A 9386-nucleotide genomic window follows, 5' to 3' on the forward strand; every position below is an offset into this window, starting at 1 on the left:
AATCAACACCTTACCAGAGGTGGCCTCCATCATCATCTCTTGCCCTTTGTCTCTTTCCCCACATCTTCAGAACTTGGGTGGAGAAGAGCAGTGCTGTTTCTGGGTCATCTTAAGGACTCCCTGTCATCCCTCCACACCGTGGACTGGTCACTCACTTTGGGCCATGCCCTGTGCTGGGCATGAATTCCATATGATGTTTGACCTCCGAAATGGGCTGATGGGTACAATGATTAGCCTGATGGAAAAACTCTCAGGCACACCTTAGCCCCAAATTTCACATACAATCTGAGGGAGGTGCATGGATTTCTGCAGGGACATCCGGGGTTTCCGAGAATCTTCCAACTCCTGGCTGAAGGCTTCTTGCTCAGCCAGCATTTTCCATGCTTAGCTTTGGGAGCGGGGTTCTTCGTTGTGGGGCTGCTGTGGGCACTGCAGGAAGTCTGACCACACCCCTGGCCTCTAGCTGTTAAATGCCAGTTGCACGACCACTTGTGATGACAACACAGTCTCCACACATCACTTAATGACTTTGCAGGTTAAAGTCACCCCGGTCCAGACCACTGAGCGGAAGGAGGAGCACCTGGCTCGATCAGACAGCAACACTACGATGCCCCTCCCTGGAAGTGCCCTGCAGGCCCTGTTCATCCTAAGGCCACATCCTGCCCACCCTGAGGTCTCTTGGGGCCTGGCCTGGTGTCCCTGGCCCTGCCTGTCCTGGATGATTTTGTTGAATGGGGACCAAACGTAAGAACTGAGGTCCTTTATTTTTCTCCTTCCCTCTGGCACGTGAAAGTCACTCTAGGACCCAGTCCTGAATATTTTATGTGGCCCTGGGGAATGTGCCACCTTTAATTATTGTAAACTCAAGACTGTGCAGAGGCATCTCGCCTTCACTTCTCAAACAGAAGTCACCACCTGTGAGCAAACAAGAAAAACAAACCAGAGAGCTGGAGGCCAGATGCTTCTGCAGCTGTGTCTGAGCCCTTCTCAGCCACTGCCGAAGGCTGGGAATCTGATCTCCCATGGGCCACACGGCCTCCAGCCGGCTCCTCACAGGCCCTCTCCAGGTCCTCAGCAGCCCTGCTCCCTTCTCCATTTGCTGGGCCCCAGGACCCTGCTGATGCCAGGACCCTGATTTCCATTCCAAAGAAATCAGGCAGCAAAAGAGCAAAGGCATTGGTGTGAGAACTTGCAGCCCACAGCCCAGGCTCATACTTTTATTTTTGTTGTTTAATGATACTGGAGATTCAGGCACCAGGGCCTTCACACTGACCTACATCCCCAGACCTTTTTGAATTTTTCATTTTGAGCCAGCATCTTGCTAAGTTGCCCTGATGTTTGGGTGCTTGCATGTGCATGGGTGTGTAGAGCTGTGCATGGTCCTGGGGAGGGGTGCACAGATCTGTAGCTGTGAGAGAGGCTCACATACCTGGGCTCCCCGGCGCATGTCATTTGGGCACTGAGTTGTACCAGGCACAATGTGGAATGAGCCCTTGGCCTGTGGGACTCACAGGTGCAGAGCAGAGACAAAGCCTAGTCCTCATGATATGTGCATTGTGGAGCAAATGAGGTTTCAGCTACAGTGGTGGACAACAGACCAAGTGATTAAGGGGTCCTGGCAGGCCTAGCCAAGAAAGTATTATTTTAGCAAAGCTCTGAAAAGGTGAAGGAGTTGGCTTTGTGTGTAGTTGGGAGATGAGTATTCCAGGCAGATGGAGCGGCCCATGCAAAGGCCCTGAGGCAGGTATGTGCTTGACATATTAAAGAACAGCAAGATCAGAGTTTCAGGGCTCAGAGAAATCCAGAAGATGAAAGACATGGGATCACCTAGGGCCATGGTGAGGGCCCAGCCTGGACTCTGAACAAGACAGGAGCCCCTGACAATTTAGGTGTGTGAGTCAGGTGGCCTATCCAGGGCCCTACCTCAGTTGGAGGGACCTCTGAACTCCTTCCCAAAGGCCTAGGCTGCTGTGGTGAGGCCCAGGAGGTTTGGTGACCTTGTGGCTTCCTCTCCAGAAGATTCCAGAAGCACCTGGAACCCAGCACCCACACCTAAGGCCCTTCTTGCCTGGCCCAGCTGCCCGCGCTGTGAATGCAGCAGCTTCACGCACCTGAGCTCTCCTCCCCTCCCCATCAGCCCGGAGCTTTTCATCTCATGCTTTGTCCCCTTGGGCAATTATTTATTATTTCCTTCTCCAAAGTGTTTCTGAGGCACGGCTCTTATGAAAGATGCTACACTGGATAAAGTGGGACGGCATCATAATTCACCCTGGCTCCAGCTGAAATATTTGAACGACAACACATTACTGTCCAATTTCGCTGCTGTCTGCTTCAAGGGAGAGAGGCAGGGACCCCCATTCCAGTGCTCGGAGCTCTTTGTGGAATTGAATAGAATGGGTTTGGCTGCTGTAGGGCTGAACGGGCAGCCGCAGGGAGACGTGGAGGGGGGTGGTCTCTCCGCGTGGCCAGGAGGGCTTCCTTGCTGTCCCCTGGGCTCCCTACTGTTGGATTGGGAGGTGCTGCAGGCCCGAGCTGACCCTCCTTCCTTGGTGTCTCCTGTAGTGCTCGGCTCAGGAAGTTACACAAATCATGGCAGGAAGAATGCAGCTTTGCTGTCAGCGTGACCTTTCTCCTTGCTCTTGTAACCTGTATAGTCTTGGGCCAGACCCTTGGTTCTCTGTCTCTGTAGTAAATAATGAGGACACAAATGTCTATTTAAATCTTTGAGTGGGCAGATTTCTATGAGATAATGTGTATCAGTTACTGACGGCTGTGTAACAAGTGACACCCATCCTGGCAACTTGAAACAACAAATTTCACTCTGTTTCTGAGGGTGGTGAGGTCCAGGAGCAGTTTAACTAGATGATTCTGGCTTAATCGCTCATGAAGCATCTTAGTCAAGATGTTATCTGGACCTGTGCTCACCGGAAGGCTGGCCTGGACTTGAGAACCTGCACACTCTGGTGGAGCTCTGGGAGGCCAGATTCTTCACCAGCGTCTGGGAAAGCTTCACTTGCTTATGACGCAGACCACTCCATAGGTCTGCCAGTGACATAGCGGTGAGCCACAGGGCCACAGCAGCGAGACAGCCACCAGGATGGCCAGGCTAACCTTCCTCTCATTGGATCTAGTGCATCTGTGGAGTTGTGGAGCTGTCATCCTTAAGCCTGTAGTCCCTTTTTTCTTTTTTTTTGCTGGGCATTTAGACTACTTCCAGTTTTTGCCGGAGATGAATGATGTGGTTGTGACTATCCACATGCAAGTCTTCATGGGAACATCTGCTTTCATCTCTCTTGGATGAATTCCTTGGAGGGGGCTCGCTGGCTCTGGATACAATTTTCATTTATCTCCTTAGAAGAAATAGGAAGACCATTTTCCCAGGATGGTGGCACCATCTTGATTTGCCACTGGTGGTGCCCGAGGGTTCCAGTTCCTCTGCATCTTCTGTGTTTGGTGTTATCTGTATTTTGATGAAAACTCTTCCAGCAGATGTGTGGTGGGGTCTCATTATGGATTTCATTTGCATTTCTCTAATGATTGATTGTTAAGTATATTCTCATAGGCTTCTAGTGATTCCTATGTCTTCTCTGATGAAGTGTCTGATCGAGTGTTTTGCCTATTGGGTTCTTTGTCTTACTAAGTTACTGAATAAGCTTTTATGTATTCTGGATACAAGCCATAATCAGATGCATAATTTGCAAATATTTCCCCCCAGTTCATGGCTTGTCTTCTTAGCCTCTTAATGATGTCTCTTAAAGTGTGGAAGTTTTTAATTTTGATGAAGTCCAATTGATCAAATTTTTCTTTACATTGATCATGCTGCTTCTGTCACATAAAAGGAATCTCTGTCCAATCCAGTTGTGAGGATTTCCCCTACACTTTCTCCTAAAAGATTTATAGTTTTAGTTTAACTTTTAAGTTTATGATCCATTTTGAATTAGTTTTTGTGCATGTTGGAAAGGAAAAGTCTGCATTGATTTTGTAACATGTGACTATCCAATTTTCTTAGCACCAATGGGTGAAAAGCTTATGGTTTTTCCAGTAGAATATCTTAAGACCTTTATTGCAAATAGGTTGGCCATAAATGTAAAGATTTATTTCTGGACTCTTAAATCTGTTCTGTTTATCTACTACACCATCTCGATGACTGTAGCTTTATGAGTAGTTTCAAGATCAGGTGATTTAAATTCTTTTTTGTTTTTGTTTTTGTTTTTTTGTCTTTTTCCTTTTTATCGGTACCAGGGATCGAACTCACAACTGCCTGCTTGCAAGGCAGGCGCTTATGCCGCTGAGCTAAATCCCCAGCCCCAAGGTGATATAAATTCTTCAACTACCTTCTTTCTCAGGATTGTTCTGGCTATCTGTCCTTCATTATATTTTTGTATATATATCAGAACCAAGTTGTCAACGTCTACAAAAGAACTTTGTAGGTTCTAAGTAGGGATAACCATGCCTTTTGATTACTGCTTATTCTTTGAGACAGGGTCCTGCCAGATTGATCTTGAACTTGTGATCCTCCTGCTTCAGCCTCCTGAATCACTGACAATCCCAAACGTGAACCAGTCTGCCCACTAGGCAATGTCTTTATAACTTTATTAGCTTTGTCACTTGTGTCTTGGGCCACAGAACGAGTATGGTATCATATTGTCACTGTCTTAGAATGTCACAACACCCCCTTGTTCTTTTGGTCACTCAGTGAGGGTGGAGACCACACAGGTGTGAATATCAGAGGAAGGTTTGTTGAGTGCATCTGAGAGTCTGACTACTAACAGGTGTGAGAAATCACCAGAAATGACCATTCGGCCCCCTAAGTCCTTCTCATGCTTCCGGTGACATAAACATGCAGGCGGGTGTCCAGCAGGCAGGCAGGTCAGGGGCCCTGTTTGGAGGTGACAGACAGCCTGACTTGGGTTGCCTGGTGGACTTGAATGCTTTCAGGGGCCTCTGTCTTCTCCAGGCAGACCGGGAACACGCCACAAGCAACTTCCTGGCATCTAAATCACGACGAGGTACAGCGTGGTGTTCAGCAGTGGTGTTGGAACTCACAGGACAGCTCCATCAGTCAAGGTGCTGTCACTGCTCCTGAGACTCAGACACCAGCTAGTGCCACCATCGGCCACATAACAAATCATCCCAAAATGTGGTTTGCTTACAGATACAAGCAGGGCTGAGGTTCGTTGATGGAGCCTGAGCCTGGCTGGCAGCGCGGCTTCTGCCTGCAGGTCAGCTGGGCTGCTGTAGAGTCCTGTCTGCTTTCCAAGTCCCTGCTAGGGCCTGGCTGGAGGGTGGCAGCTGCCATGTTACCCGCTTCTCAGGCTGGATCACCAGACAGGAAGAGAGTGGGAAGAAACTCATGATGCTTATGGAGGCTGGATTCCAGAACTGTCACGCTGGTGCAGTCCATCAGTCAAATTAAGTCCCACAAACAGCCACATGCACCACTCCTGGAGAGGAGATCTATTCCTGTGACCCACTGGACCTGGGCTGCAGCTCACAGGTATGTCTCACGCTTGTGAACACCATGTGTTCTGAGGGCCAGCATGGGGAGAAGAGGTGACATCCACGGGCGTGTGATCGTCACCACTGTGGCTGATGTCACTGCTAAGTGACCAGCGCCATCAATACCTGCAGGGATCTTAAGAGGCAGGTAGAATTATTGCTCCATTTCACAGATGAGAAACCTTTCAGGTCCCCCAGCTGGGACTGGAACATGCACCTGTCTGAATCTGAACGTGCTGCGTTGTCCAACAGGCTTTCCTGAGTCTTCATTGGGCAGAAAGATCATAAGAGTGATTTGAACTCCAATCTCCAGAAAGACTTTGGACCTTGAGGGGCGGGGTCTTCTACCTCATCACAGGGGGAATGGGATGGATTAAACAGAAGCCCAGGGGGCTGTGTTCTAGGGATGCTGGGAGGAGTTTGAGGAGAAAAACACTGGATGCTGAACCACTGGGCATCGCTAGTGCTGAGGGTGGAGGAGCACAACAGTCTCACTGAAGGCCATCAGTGAACACAGCTGGAATCCAGCCATTGTGGTTCCACTGTTTGTAGATTGTCACAGAAGGCTCAGTGGCCCAGAAGGCTCTCAGTGGGCACCTGGTCTACCTTTCCCATTCTAGAGACCAGAGGTAACCAGGGTCCTCAGAGGGGACTGCTCAAGGACGCCCCCGTACGGAATGGCAGGGCTACCGTTTAGCTCAAGTCTTCAGGGTGGCCATCTACCTGCTCTGGGCTCTCTGGGGACTGGGAGTCCGGGGAACTGCCTGTCTGGGCCAGGAGGGAATTAACAAGATAACTCAGTGGCAGCCGCATCTCACCGCAGGGTTTTCTGGTTTAGAAATGCAAATATGTACAAGGCCACGCTCAGTGCTCACGCTCAATGCTTTGTGTTTTTATGCCACACGAATTACTCCTCTTTTCCCCCTCCAAGACTTGTCTGGGATTGTTTGTGCTACAAAAACCGGAGGGAATTGAGATGTTTGCTGGAACAATCCTGCCAAATCTGGCCCGTGGGACGAGGCCTGCTTTAGCAATGAGGGCCCTCAGTCCTCTCTCCTCTCGCCAACTGGGATGCAGGCCTCAGAGCAGAGACACAGCCACTTGCCCTTCCTGTCTTCCTTCAGAGCCCAGAATGGGTTAGAAAGGTGAGCCTGGCTCGGGAGAGACACTGGGCGGGTGCTATGCCTTTACACAGATGGGAAGACTAAGGCCCAAGCTTCAGATCCTGGTTCTTCTTTCTATTACTTAACACAATGCTTGAGGCAAATAAATTTATATGGAAGAACAGTTTATCTTCCTATATCAGAGGCTGCAATCCACGGTCCCTATTGCTTTGGGCCTGTGGCAGCACAGAACATCATGGTGGGGGTGCATGGAAGAGGCCTGATCACCTCATGGTGGCAGGAACAGAGAGAGGAGGAAGGTCTGAATAGCCCCTCCCAGACCACACCCCCATTGACCTAACGTCCTTCCACGAGGCTCCACCTCTTAAAGGCTCCACCACCTTCCAAATAATGCCACAGGCTGGCAATCATGGGAACTTGGGAGACAGGGCAGATCTCAGGCGCCCCTGTTCCCATACCCCCTTCCACCTTACATCTGTGCCATTGGCAAGTCACTCCATGATCATGGGCTGTCCTGTGTGTTCCAGGGAAGCTGGTTTGCAGTTTGCAAGGTCATTTTAGTTAGCAGCTTGCTTTGTTCCGTAAGGACCATTAATTATTCTTACAAAAATGAGACCCACTCTCAGAGAGGTGAAGGGTCAGAGTGAGCTATATGAAGTTGCCATTTTTATAGATCAAAAATGTGTTGTGTGTCTAGGGCTTGGAACTTCCCTTTGATGACAAAAAATCTATCTGCTATGTTTTGGTTTAACCTTTTCCTTCCTGGAGATGCACCATTAGCTAATCATCAGCTTCTGTTTTGATGAGGGTTATGACTATGTATCAGTCAGCCTTCACCTTAAGTGATGTGTATCACAGCAGGAACTCGGACATATGCAGTGGTACTTCAGTTCACGAACTTGTTTCTTTCCATGATTCTGGTTGCAAACCCAGCTGGATGAGAACTGGATCAAATTCAGCGATCAGATTCAATGTTGACCTTATGGAGAAATTTGATTCCATTCTTGTCCAGTTTGATTTGTGTCCAAAATTGTGGGGAGAATTAGGTTCACGAATGGAGGTACCACTGTATCTGTGTGCCAGGCAGAAGGTCTTCATCTATGCCCTTCCTTGTCTGGGCTGTGTTAGATGTCTGTTGCTAAGTAACGCGGGACCCTAAAACTTACTGGTTTAAAATAATGAGTACTTGTGTCTCACAATTTCTGAGGTTTTCTGTCATTGAGACAAAATACCTGAGAAAAACAATTTAAAAGAGGAAAAATTTATTTTGGCTCATGATTCCAGAGGTGTTAGTCTCCTCTGGAGTTGCTTGGCTCCATTGTTTCTGAAACTGAAGTGAAGATACCCACCTTATAGTGACTAGGAAGAAAGGAGAGAGGGAGAGAGACAGGGAGAGAGAGAGAGAGAGAGAGAGAGAGAGAGAGAGAGAGAGAGAGAGAGGGGTGAGATTTATCTGAGCACAAGATAACCCTCCCAGTGCATGCTACCAGTAACCTGCTTCTGCCAACGAGGCCTAACCTCCTAAGGTTTCCACCCCATCGCACCCCACTAACTCCATCATATTATAAATCAATGGGTTAGTCCACCGACGAACTTGGCATCCCACAGTCCAATCACATCCCAAAGCCTCACCTCTGAATGTTCCTGACTAGGGACCAAACCTTCAGTGCATGAGCCCTGGGGGGTCATTGCAGGTTTAAACCGAGGAGCAGCTTGGCTGTATGCATCTGACTCAGGATTACTGATGTCCCCAGGACACATCCTCCAGGTCCAGTTATCAGACAGGGCTGTGGTCACATGAAGGCTGCACCAGCTGGAGGGAGCTGCTTCAGGAACCGCCATGCATGGGGTTCATGGTAGGGGGCCCCTCTTACTCACACGTGGATCTCTTCATAGGCTCGATCGAGTTTCCTTGCAACACAGCACCTGCCTTGCCCAGAATTGATTCAGGAGAAAGAGACCACAACATTTCATAATCTCTCAGACACCACATAACATTTTGGTCAACCGTGGACCACCTATGTGATGGGGGAGCCACTAAGACTACACCACCTAGTGAACCTAGTAAGTTAGGGTGCAGGCTGGGTTATGAGAAATAGCTGCCAAGCCAGGAACTACATTTCCCAGGGCTCCTTGCATTTAGGAGTGGCCACCTGACCAGTCCTCACTAAGGGATAGGGTGGAAAGAGTAAGTATCACTTCCAGGCCAAGGAGCTTAAGGAGCGGCTGTGCCCCTCCCTGTAACTCCCCCATGGCCAGATGCAGAGAGCTCCAAGGCACTAGAGGAGGGGGCTGCACAAAGCAGAAGGATCTTGGGTCCCAATTCATCAGAGGAAGCCATGTCAGACTCATGTGTGTAGCAAGAAACACATTTGCATTAGGCTAAACCGCTGAGACTGAGGGCTTATGTGTTACAGCAGCTAGCACTTCTCTGACTAATCCAGAGATCATCAGGACCTCCTCTCTCGAGCTGCCTGCTTGGCTTTATTCTCTATCAGCTTCATTCTTACTCTCTGTGGATGCCAGTAGAGCTGCCAGCGACTCTAGACCCAGGAGAGGTTCCAGGTTCGAGGCCAGCACAAAAGACCGTATGTGTTGCACCAAGTCCTGGAGCTTGTTACTTGGCTTGCATTTGTAAGCCTGAGCTGGAATGAGGCTGAACCGAGTCTTGGATTGGTTGGCCCCACACACGCGTAGGTCAACATCCGTGGGTTGTATTCGGCGGAGGGGAGCCATGCTGGTGTTGGGCTGCTGCCGTGAACT

The sequence above is a fragment of the Cavia porcellus genome, unplaced genomic scaffold (assembly GCF_034190915.1).
Source record: "Cavia porcellus strain 051 isolate PalLab524CR breed Dunkin Hartley unplaced genomic scaffold, mCavPor4.1 scaffold_25, whole genome shotgun sequence".
In the NCBI taxonomy this organism is placed as follows: Eukaryota; Metazoa; Chordata; class Mammalia; order Rodentia; family Caviidae; genus Cavia; species Cavia porcellus.